Source organism: Eptesicus fuscus, chromosome 14 (genome assembly GCF_027574615.1).
Source record: "Eptesicus fuscus isolate TK198812 chromosome 14, DD_ASM_mEF_20220401, whole genome shotgun sequence".
In the NCBI taxonomy this organism is placed as follows: domain Eukaryota; kingdom Metazoa; phylum Chordata; class Mammalia; order Chiroptera; family Vespertilionidae; genus Eptesicus; species Eptesicus fuscus.
The window spans coordinates 70,776,015-70,785,744 of NC_072486.1; the positions used below are offsets into that span (position 1 = coordinate 70,776,015).

Genomic DNA, 9,730 nt, shown 5'->3' on the forward strand with positions numbered 1-9,730 from the left:
AGCTGGCTCCCAGGACTGCAGCCATTCCCAGGGCTTCCAGCCTCTTGGATTGAAAACTGCCAAGTTCTTCCTTTTACAAGGGGTCAGTGTCCCCCTCCTTGCCGATTCTACAGCTTGCACAAAGACACTGCTGCAGCTCCCACCCTCTAGGAGAATTTGGAGCATTTAAAGGGACTTATGTTTAGATTCCGTTCTTTAATTATCTTAGCCTTGTTTATATTCTTAATTACCCAGAGGCTTTGAAAGGCCTGACTGAAAGTGAGATGCCCAAGGTTGCAGCGGAGAGGGTAGCGGGAAATGGTAGCCTTGCAGATGCCAATTCGCCCCTGTGATCAATCAGGTTTTGGGAGAAAGAGGCCTTGGCGAGTGGGTCAGAGCAAAGCAAGCAGTTCCAGTGTCTAAGGAAAATGTGATTGGCTTACCTGTCATGTCAAGGGCCACCCTTGGTTCCATCTCTTCATAGTGATGCTCTTAGTGGGGGCCAGCAGGGGCATAGGACCCACATGAGCTCCACTCCTGATAGTGGCAGGGCTGTTAAGTAAGTGTTTGCAGTTCTCCGAACAACTGCCTGCAGTTTTGTAGCAAAGAAAGGGTTAAAAGCAGCAGCTGCTCTGGCGGGGCAGGGGGTGTGGTAAGTGCAGGGAGGTGAGCTAAGAAAGCAGGCTGCTCCACTTTGGGGAGAGGCAGGACTGTGAGGAAAGCGTTCCTTCATTCATTTGAAATTATGGTAATACAGACTTTACAAGTTGTCCTTAAATCCCTAAAAGGGCGATAAACATTTGCAAAACAAATTTAACTGGAGAACAGAGCTACAATTTGGAGATCTATTTACAGGCCAGACTTTTGTGTCCCCAAGTTGGTATTGGGGCTAAGCTGTACTACAAAAGAAAATCAATCTCTCTGTTTAAAGTTTGAGGGTCAGTTTTTCCCCAGTTATCCCAGAGGTGAATCCTGTGGTTTCCTATTTGAATGAGAATAGAAGAGATTACAGGAAGGAACAGCGGCTGACCTTCTGGTCATTTGATTTATAAGGTATTGGCCAAGCTGTATTGCAATAGAAAATTAAATGCTTGGGCTTGAGGTCCCTAAGTCCTAGAGTCTTCCAGTTAAAAAGGAAGCAACCCAATGGGGAGTCCTTTGCCCATGAGGACAACTAGGAAAAAAAGAAGGGGAAGGAGTTCTCAGGGATGATAGCATGATGAGGGATAAGGGCTGAAAAAGCAGTGGGAGTCTGGGAAGGGCATTCCTGACCCAGAAGACCTACAACCTCTGAGTCCAGTTCCAGGCATCCCGAGAGTCTGGAGTCAGACCAAACGGAGATCCGCCTTGAATTAAGCATCCTTGAATCCGAGAATGGACTGAACCAGATCAGATTCAGATATAAGCACCCTTACACCAGAGATCGGACCGAAATAGGAGACAGCCGAAAGCATTCTTCACAGCCAAATCCCAAAGTGACAGGCCAGGCACTGGGTTTTTTGTACCACCAAAGACCAGGACTTGCAGGGAGAAACCACTGCCCTTGGGACCTAGAGCTGCTAAAGTCCCCAGAATCAGTGAGACTTCAAATTTACTGACTGGGGAGGAGGGGCACCTAGGAGAGCGTCCATGAAGTTAGAGGAGAAAGAGATGTTTATTCTCTCCATATGGGCCACCAAAATGTTAGGGTTTGGTCAGTGATGTGGGCTGTGAAAGAATTCACAACCTAAAGAAGAAATGCAGAGAGGAAATTTATTTTACTTCCAAGGGAGGAAAGGGCCAAGAATTGCCGGTCAAAAGAGGGCAGGGAGCAAAGAGTGACTTCCACTTTTACTAATAAAGAGTGATAGGTTGCTATTGCTAGGTGACAGGAAAGGGAGGAGGATTCTGTTGAAATTGAGCAGATACCAGGGTCTGTCTTGAAGAGTTACATATAGTGCCTTAGTTTTAAATCAAATGATCATTATAGCCCTGGCCCGGTGGCTCAGGGAATATACCTAAGTTGCTGGTTCCATCCCTGGTCCAGATGCATATGGGAAGCAACGTTTCTCTTCTCTTCTCTTCCCTTCCCTTCCCTTCCCTTTCCTTCCCTTCCCTCCCTTCCCCTCCCCCCTTCCCTTCTCCCTTCTCCCTTCCTCTCTCTCTCCCCTCTCTCTCTCTTCCCCTTCCTCTCTAAAATCAATAAAAGTATATCTGCAGGTGAGGATTAAATTTTTTTAAATGATTATTATATCAGTGGATTTGTTTCTGGGATCTATTATGCTTCATTGGTTCATTTGTCTGTTGTGCCAACCATGCTACTTCAATTATAGTTCCAAGTTGGGATACTTGGTAGTGTAATTCCTCTGTTTTTGTTTCTTCAAGTTGGACTTAACCTGGATATTCTAGGTTGTTTGTATTAAATACACACTTTAGTATCAGCTTATTTTCACAAAACATCCTCTGGATGTTTGGGGTGTCGTTAACTAGATCAATTTGTGTTGAGAATTACTTTCTGCAGGACTCTAAATTTGTTTTTTAAATGTCTTCCTGGCTTATTCGTTTCAGATTAAGAAACTCTCCAATGTGCAATTCACTTTTCCTAATATTTATTCTGTCTGGAAAGGATGGATCCTTTTGAAATTATGGGTTAAATTTTTAAATCAATTTGGGAATATTTATAATCATTATCTCTTTGAGTATTGCTTTTCTGACTCAACTCCTTCTGGAAGCCCAGCTATCCCCATTTTAGACCATTTTACTATAATGACTCTTCTTTTTTCAATGCTTCAGCTTATATGTTTTTTTATTGATCTGACAATCTGGCATTCTACTGACTTTTTACTACTCGGTCTTCAGTTGCTAAATTTATTTATTGACTGCTTCATTTCAGCTTTTGAATTTATAATTCTACAATAGCCATTTGATTCTTTTAAAGAATTTTATTTTCTGGTTCATTTTTTGTTTGTTGTTTTTTAGAACAATGGATTTGCTGAATACTTTGATCTACTCATTGGAATATTTTTGCTTTTTTTTTTTTTTTTTGTATAGCTTTCTAAACTACATGGCTTCCCTTAAAGGGAAAAAAGGCAGTGTGTCAGGCTGTTGTTGTTTTGTTTTGTTTTGTTTTGTTTGTTTTGCTTTGTTTTACTTTTAGCTTCTAAGTAGTTAGCATCTTGCCCTTTAAGTCTCCAATTTTTTCTCTTCAATCCCATGAGACCACCAGAAGCTCTCTGTTCTTCTGTGAATTAACAAAGCCTGGATTCCAAGACTCTTGCCCTGTGCCTAGAATATTGTGATTATTGACTATAAACTAACATCTCTACATTTCTCTTGGATCTCGTAGTGCCATTGCTTCAACATTTCTCTTACATTGAAAAAAAAGGTTTTTTTCTCTATTTTATATATTTTGCCTAGTTTTCAGGTTGTCCACCCCGCCCCCTCCTTGCAGGAACATTGGTAGTAACACTATTTGCAAAGTGCTCAAAATACTCTATTATATTCATAAACAAAAGTGTTTCTTTTTATTTCTTTTGAAATTCAAATTACTTATTTTCTTAGTAGTAGCAAAGGAGCTGCCTCCACAGGGTCCCTCGGCTGGAGGAGGGCAGGGGGTCAGTACTAGCCACCCATTCTGGGGTGCAGAATTGGAGGCCCCAGGCAGAGGGCCCTCAGCCACGCATGAGAAAGTGAACTGCAGTGTGCCTGCTTGTGTGGGTCACCTGTGGTCCGCACCTTCCAGGAGTCCGTCCTAATGTGTCAGGTGTGGGTTTTCTCTGTCTTGTGACATGGGGTACATTCTGGAGAGCCATTGTAGCCGTGTCACCTTCCCCACACGGTTTGCGAGCTGCTGTGGATGCCCTGTGTCAAAGCTTATGCTACCCATGTGTGGTGTTCCCAGGCCCCAGCAGTGTGACACCCTTGTGAGGCTTGGGGTTCTATGTGCGCTGTGCAGGGCGGGTGAGTTTCCTGAGTTTGGGGTTCTGGGGAGTTGTAAGCTAGAGGGATGCAGTAGAAATTCAATTTCAGGGAGGCTGAAGACCCTAAGGTGCAGGAAAGGGCCTGGCCCTAAAAGGTGGACCCCCGCTCCTCCTCCATGGGGTGCAGGTAAGGGAAAGGGCCATGACCAGAGCTTGGTCTTTTCTGGATGGAGGGGTGAGTGGCCCACAGCCTGATAGGTGTTCACTGGTGACCTAGGCCAGGAGCTCCCTGATGTGGATAATGAGCTTCTGGTGTCAGGCAGGGTCACGCTCCGTGGCACCCTGCAGCCTGGTCACGTGGAAGCCCAGGCTGTCGAGCAGGGTCAGTGAGGCCATGTGGGCAGTGGGTGCCTTGGACGGCAAGCATCAGCCCTTCCTCCAGCACCAGCCCCTGCTCTGTTCAGGAGAGTGCTGCTCTGGCTCCGCCTGCGCCTTCTGCTCCTCTGAGGCCTCCTTCATCTTCCAGAGGTGCAGTGGCTCTGCCTCCCAGGCTTTGCTTTGGTCCAGCAACTCTTCAGTGAAAGTGGAGAAGTCAAAGGTGAAGCCACAGAAGTCTCCAGCCATGCATCCACGCTAGAGGGCATTCATGAGCATAAACACGGAGCCTGAGTCCCCTCCCTTGATCTTTTTTTCCTGGTTCTACTCCGTGCACATCTTGTTTTTTATTTATTTATTTACTAGAAGCCTGATGCACGAAGATTCATGCAAGAATGGACCTTCCTTCCCCTGGCTGCCGGCACCGCCTTTCCGCTCCTGCTTCCACTCCCGCCCAGCCTTCCCACACTGCCCAGATACCCTGAGTGGCTGGGGCAGTGCTGAACGCCTGAGTCGTCACCATGGTGACAATGCAAGTGTCCCGCCCTGCCCCTGGCCACTGGGTGACTGCGTATGAAAATTAACCCACCATCTTTGTTGGGTTAATTTGCATAGTCACTTCTGATTGGCTGGTGGGCATCACGAAGGTATGGATAATTTGCATCGTTCTCTTTTATTAGTGTAGATCTTTATTGTTGGAAGTATTACAGATGTCCTCTTTCTTTGTTTGTGTGTGAATGTGTGTTTCCCATTGACCCCTCCACCCTTACAGGTCTTCACCACCCTATTGTCTGTGTCCATGGGTTGTGCATATATGCATACAAGTTCCCTGGTTAATCACTCCCTACCCACCACCCACCCTGCCTTCCCTCTGAAATCCATCAGTCAGTTCCATGCTTCTATGTCTCTGAGTCTATTTTGTTCATCAGTGTATTTGTGCATTAAATTCCACATATAAGTGAGATCATGTTTGCTGTTGCTAATGGTAAGAGTTTTTTTTCTTTTATTTTTTACAGCTGCCTAGTATTCCATTGTGTAAATGTACCACCGCGTGTTTATCCACTCATCTGCTGATAGGTTTCAGATCCTCTGTGCACATCTCAAAGGCTTCTGACCACTGGTCTGTCTGCAGCTCCTTCAAGTACTGCTGCTTCTGCTGGGCCTCGTCCAGGCACCACTGCTTCTCTGCGGGCTGCAGTTTGCCCAGCACCCTGATGACCTTAGGAACGGGCAGCTTGGGGTGGCGCCCGCAGATCTGGCGAGGCTCGGGAAGCACACAGAGCGGTGACCTGCACTTTGGGACCCTTTGGCAGGATATTTACTTCTTGGCCTTGGGCCAGCTGTGCTTCTTCACAGGTTCCTCCTCCTGAGACCTCCTTCTTGCACACAGGCTGGTGGGTCCTCCCCATGATCTTGATTGACAGCCACCAGGAAGCCCCAATGCTGTCCAAGAGCCTTGCTACCTGCCGGGAGGTGGCATCGGGCTCCTTGGGGCCATGCCAGCCACTTGGGGCCTGTTCTTAGCTTCCGGGCTGCACCTCCAAAGACACTTTTCTGGACTTCTGGCGCTGCAACCTTCTAACCCTTGATTATTTCTTTTTTTTTAAGTGAGAGAAAACTAACCCCTCATTATATTCCAAATATGTTCTATAATCATTCTTTAATTTTATGTGTAAAAATAAATTGAAAGTAATTGGGGAAGAAGTAAATTATGTGAAGAATTATTTGTTCCTGATTTTCTTCTAACCCCCGAGTGTGGAGGAGAATTGTATTAGAGCTAAAATGCACGAGTCAGTACTCACTCGTTCAATAAGTATTAATTGAACATTTCCAAAGACCAGGCAAATAGTCTTGGCTTGGGCCTTGAAATTTATGGAGTTTACATCTAGTGCAAGATAACATTATATCGCAATCATGTCATGTGTTAAGTATACTAATATCATGTTATACAAATATATGGTATAGATAGAATAAACATCTAAAAAAATTAACTGGGGTAGCGAGGACTGCTTTCATGTACCTTTATATGAATATGTATTTGATTTACATTTTAATTAGGTATTTGTCCTTCAAATGATGGTTCGGGTTGCTATTATCCATGCCCCATATGCACGACTGTGATAAAATGCACTGTGACCAGCTGCCCCTTCTGTTCTGACACTTTTGTAAGTCATTTGACAAATTATTATTTTAGACTCCGCCAGGAGTGCCTTCCTCTGTCTCCAGAAACGCTGTTTCTTACCCTTGGGGGCACAGTGTTTCCTTCAGTCACGCTGCTGCGGATTGCTCTCATCCATCCAGCGTGCTGCCCTCTCCCTGGCATTGACATTTATGCCACATTGCTTCATATTATGCTCTGTGCATCCCTGAAGAATTAATTCTGCCTGCCTTTTATATAATTCTCCTTTGTTAGGTCATCGTACTTTCTCAAATTTAGCATTCAGGTGAAATTCTTTAGAGAGCCAAAAGCCCAGTTTCTCCCTCCACTATGACTTGCAGGAGACTATTTTTCTGTCCTCAGATGTTACTTGTGTGAATAGAAAGGGAAATTCTCAGAATATGTGAAGAGAAGGATTGAGTCACAAACGCAGGTGCAAATAAAATAAATCTTTCTAAGTAAATAATAAGATATGCTTTCTATAATCTAAGTAAAACATTTGCAACTCTGGTTCCCAAGTTATAAGTTTGACTTTGAAGAAATGTCAAAGCAATGGTATCTTGGATTTATGTGCACGTCTTCAATGAACATTCACAAAACATTTTCCCATCCCAGGGTTATTTAATTTATCCCTTCCAATTGATCAAATTCTTATTATGTTATTTTAAATTATAGCACACAAAAACAGAAATCATATTCATTGATGCAGTATTATGCCATTGGAAAATCACAAAAGTAGTCTTTGAATACATGATGTCTATCAGTCAAGTTTTATGGATAGTGCTTTAGCTCTCTATTACCCATTATGGTCTTCAAACCCTGGTCCCCTGCTTTAGATGTTGATCTGTGAAATTACCTAATTACCCCCTTTTTTCTTAATGCCCTTTGACCTTGTCTTTTAGGTTTTTGTTATTTTTCCCCACCTCTGTTTCCTTTGCCATATTCAGTGTTCTTTAATAAGAAAGGCACATATGGTTGTTTTATATTTAACTTTTTCAGGAACTTATATACTCTTTTCCATAGCTGTTGCACCATTTTACATGTCCACCAAAGATACAAGGGTTCCAGCTTGTCCAGATTCCAAATCTGAGCATATATCCAAAATAATTGAAATCAGGATCTTGAAGTGATATTTGCACTCACAAGTTTATTGCAGTATTTTAAACAACAGTCAAAATGTGGAAACAACTCAAGTTTTCTTTTTTTTAAATATGTTTTTGTTGATTTCAGAGAGGAAGGGAGAGAGGGATAGAAACATCAGTGATGAGAGAGAATCATTGATTGGCTGCCTCCTGCATGTCCCCTACTGGGAGTCGAGGCCACAACCTAGGCATGTGCCTTGCTGGGAATTGAACTGTGACCTCCTGATTCATAAGTCAACGCTCAACCACTGAGCCACACTAGTGGGGCAACCATCCAAGTTTTCAATAAAATATGAATGTTTGAAGAAAATGTGATATATATACATATTTAGCCTCAAAAACAAAGGAAAAGCAGCCATTTGTAATAACATGGATGAATCCTGAGGACATTATGCTAAGTGAAATAAGCCGACACGACAAATAATGTATGATTCTACTTATCTGAGATATTTGATATAGTAAAACTCATAAGGTAGAAAATACTATGGTTGTTTCCTGGGGGAAAGGAGGGGAAAATGGGAAGTCATTTCTCAATTGGTATAAAGTTAGTTATGTTAGATGAATTAACTCCAGGAAATCTGCTATAAAACATGATGCCTATAGTTAACTATATGGTATTTCATATTTTAAAATTTGTTAAGTGTTCTCACTACGAAAATATTTAAAAACCAAAGGGGTAGAAGGAAACCTGAGGATGCATCAAATATATTTAATATCTTCATTGTAGTGCTATCATGAATGTTTGCATATACCCAACTCATCAAATTGTGCACATTAAATGTGCTCAGGACATTTAATGTCAACTACATCTTAATAAAAGAAAAAAAATAAGGAAAAGACATTAAACTCATTTTGAATAAGAAGAAATGTAATGAATTCTCTATTGTACCATATCTGATACATTATTACAACATCAAAAGTTTGTAGATACAGTAGCTCCTAGTTTTTGTAGAAAAATCACTACATGCCCTAAATAAAGTGGCCTTTCTCCGATTCTGAGGAGGAGGTCTTTAGAGTTAAAGTACATTGACTGCTGAAACTTCCCAATGTACTAAGGAATTAAGATAGCAACTTGGGATATTGCTAGAGTTGGGGAAAAGGTAGGACAGAAACATATGATAATTTCCATCTCATTCTTTTTCTTTAATTGTATTCATATCTTTTGATTTAAGCATTTATTGAAAATTTTAGGTAATATCTATCTATATAAAGAGGAAATATGGATATTAGGCCAGGACTCCGTTAACTGGTCACGACCAGACAGGAGGAGGTTGCGCACGCAGGTGAGGCTCGGAGCGGAGACGGAGATGGAGACAGAGACAGGGCACCAGCGAGCCAGATGGCGGGCCCACCTCCCACGGAAGCAGCGTGGGTCCCTCCCGCCTCCCGTGGAAGCAGTGCAGCTCCCGTCGGCACACTGCGGTTCCCGCTGGCTCCCTACTGCGCACAATACTACATGATGGGCTACTAGTAAACTCATAATTTAAAATATATGCTTCCAAATGTGCTTCTTAGAATACAGTTTCCTTGTAATGCTCCTCACAAATGTATCTGGGTCATTGGCCAGGTAGCTCACCAGGTCAGAGCATCATCCTGATAAGCCAAGGCTGCTGGTTTGGTCCCTGGTTTGATCCCCGGTCAGGACATATACAAGACTCAACCAATGAATGCATAAGTAAATGGAACAACAAGTTGATGTTCCTCTCCCTCTCTCTCTTCTTTCCTATCTCTCTATAAAAAAAAAAAAAAAGTGAAAACATTTTAGGAATTCTGCATAAATAATTTTATACTAGAGGCCTGGTGCACGAAATTCATGTATGGGTAGGGTCCCTAGGCCTGGCTGGTAATCAGGGCTAATCAGGGCCTTCTGGCTGCCGACCAGCGCCTTCCTTCCCTGGCTGCTGGGGCCTTCCTTCATTCCATGCTGCCCCTGGTGGTCAGTACACATCATAGCGAGCGATCAAACTCAGTCTCCAGGTCGAACTCCCAAGGGGACACTTTGCATATTAGCCTTTTATGTATATAGATTCTAACAAAGAATTTGTTAACTTTTTTTGTAACTTTTTGTATTTCATCTAAACTTATTTGATCACACAGATTTTATTTGTGTTTTACATAACCCTTAACATCCTTGTCCATCTTATTTTGTTTTCATCTAATATAGCTCTTATAAACAT

At 42.8% G+C, this 9,730-nt stretch overlaps 1 pseudogene; it reads right to left on the minus strand.

The window, feature by feature from the left end:
• Positions 1-5,316: 5,316 nt before the first annotated feature.
• LOC129151393 (SWI/SNF-related matrix-associated actin-dependent regulator of chromatin subfamily E member 1-related-like) lies at positions 5,317-6,582 on the minus strand (annotated as a pseudogene).
• Between the last annotated feature and the right edge of the window lie 3,148 nt (positions 6,583-9,730).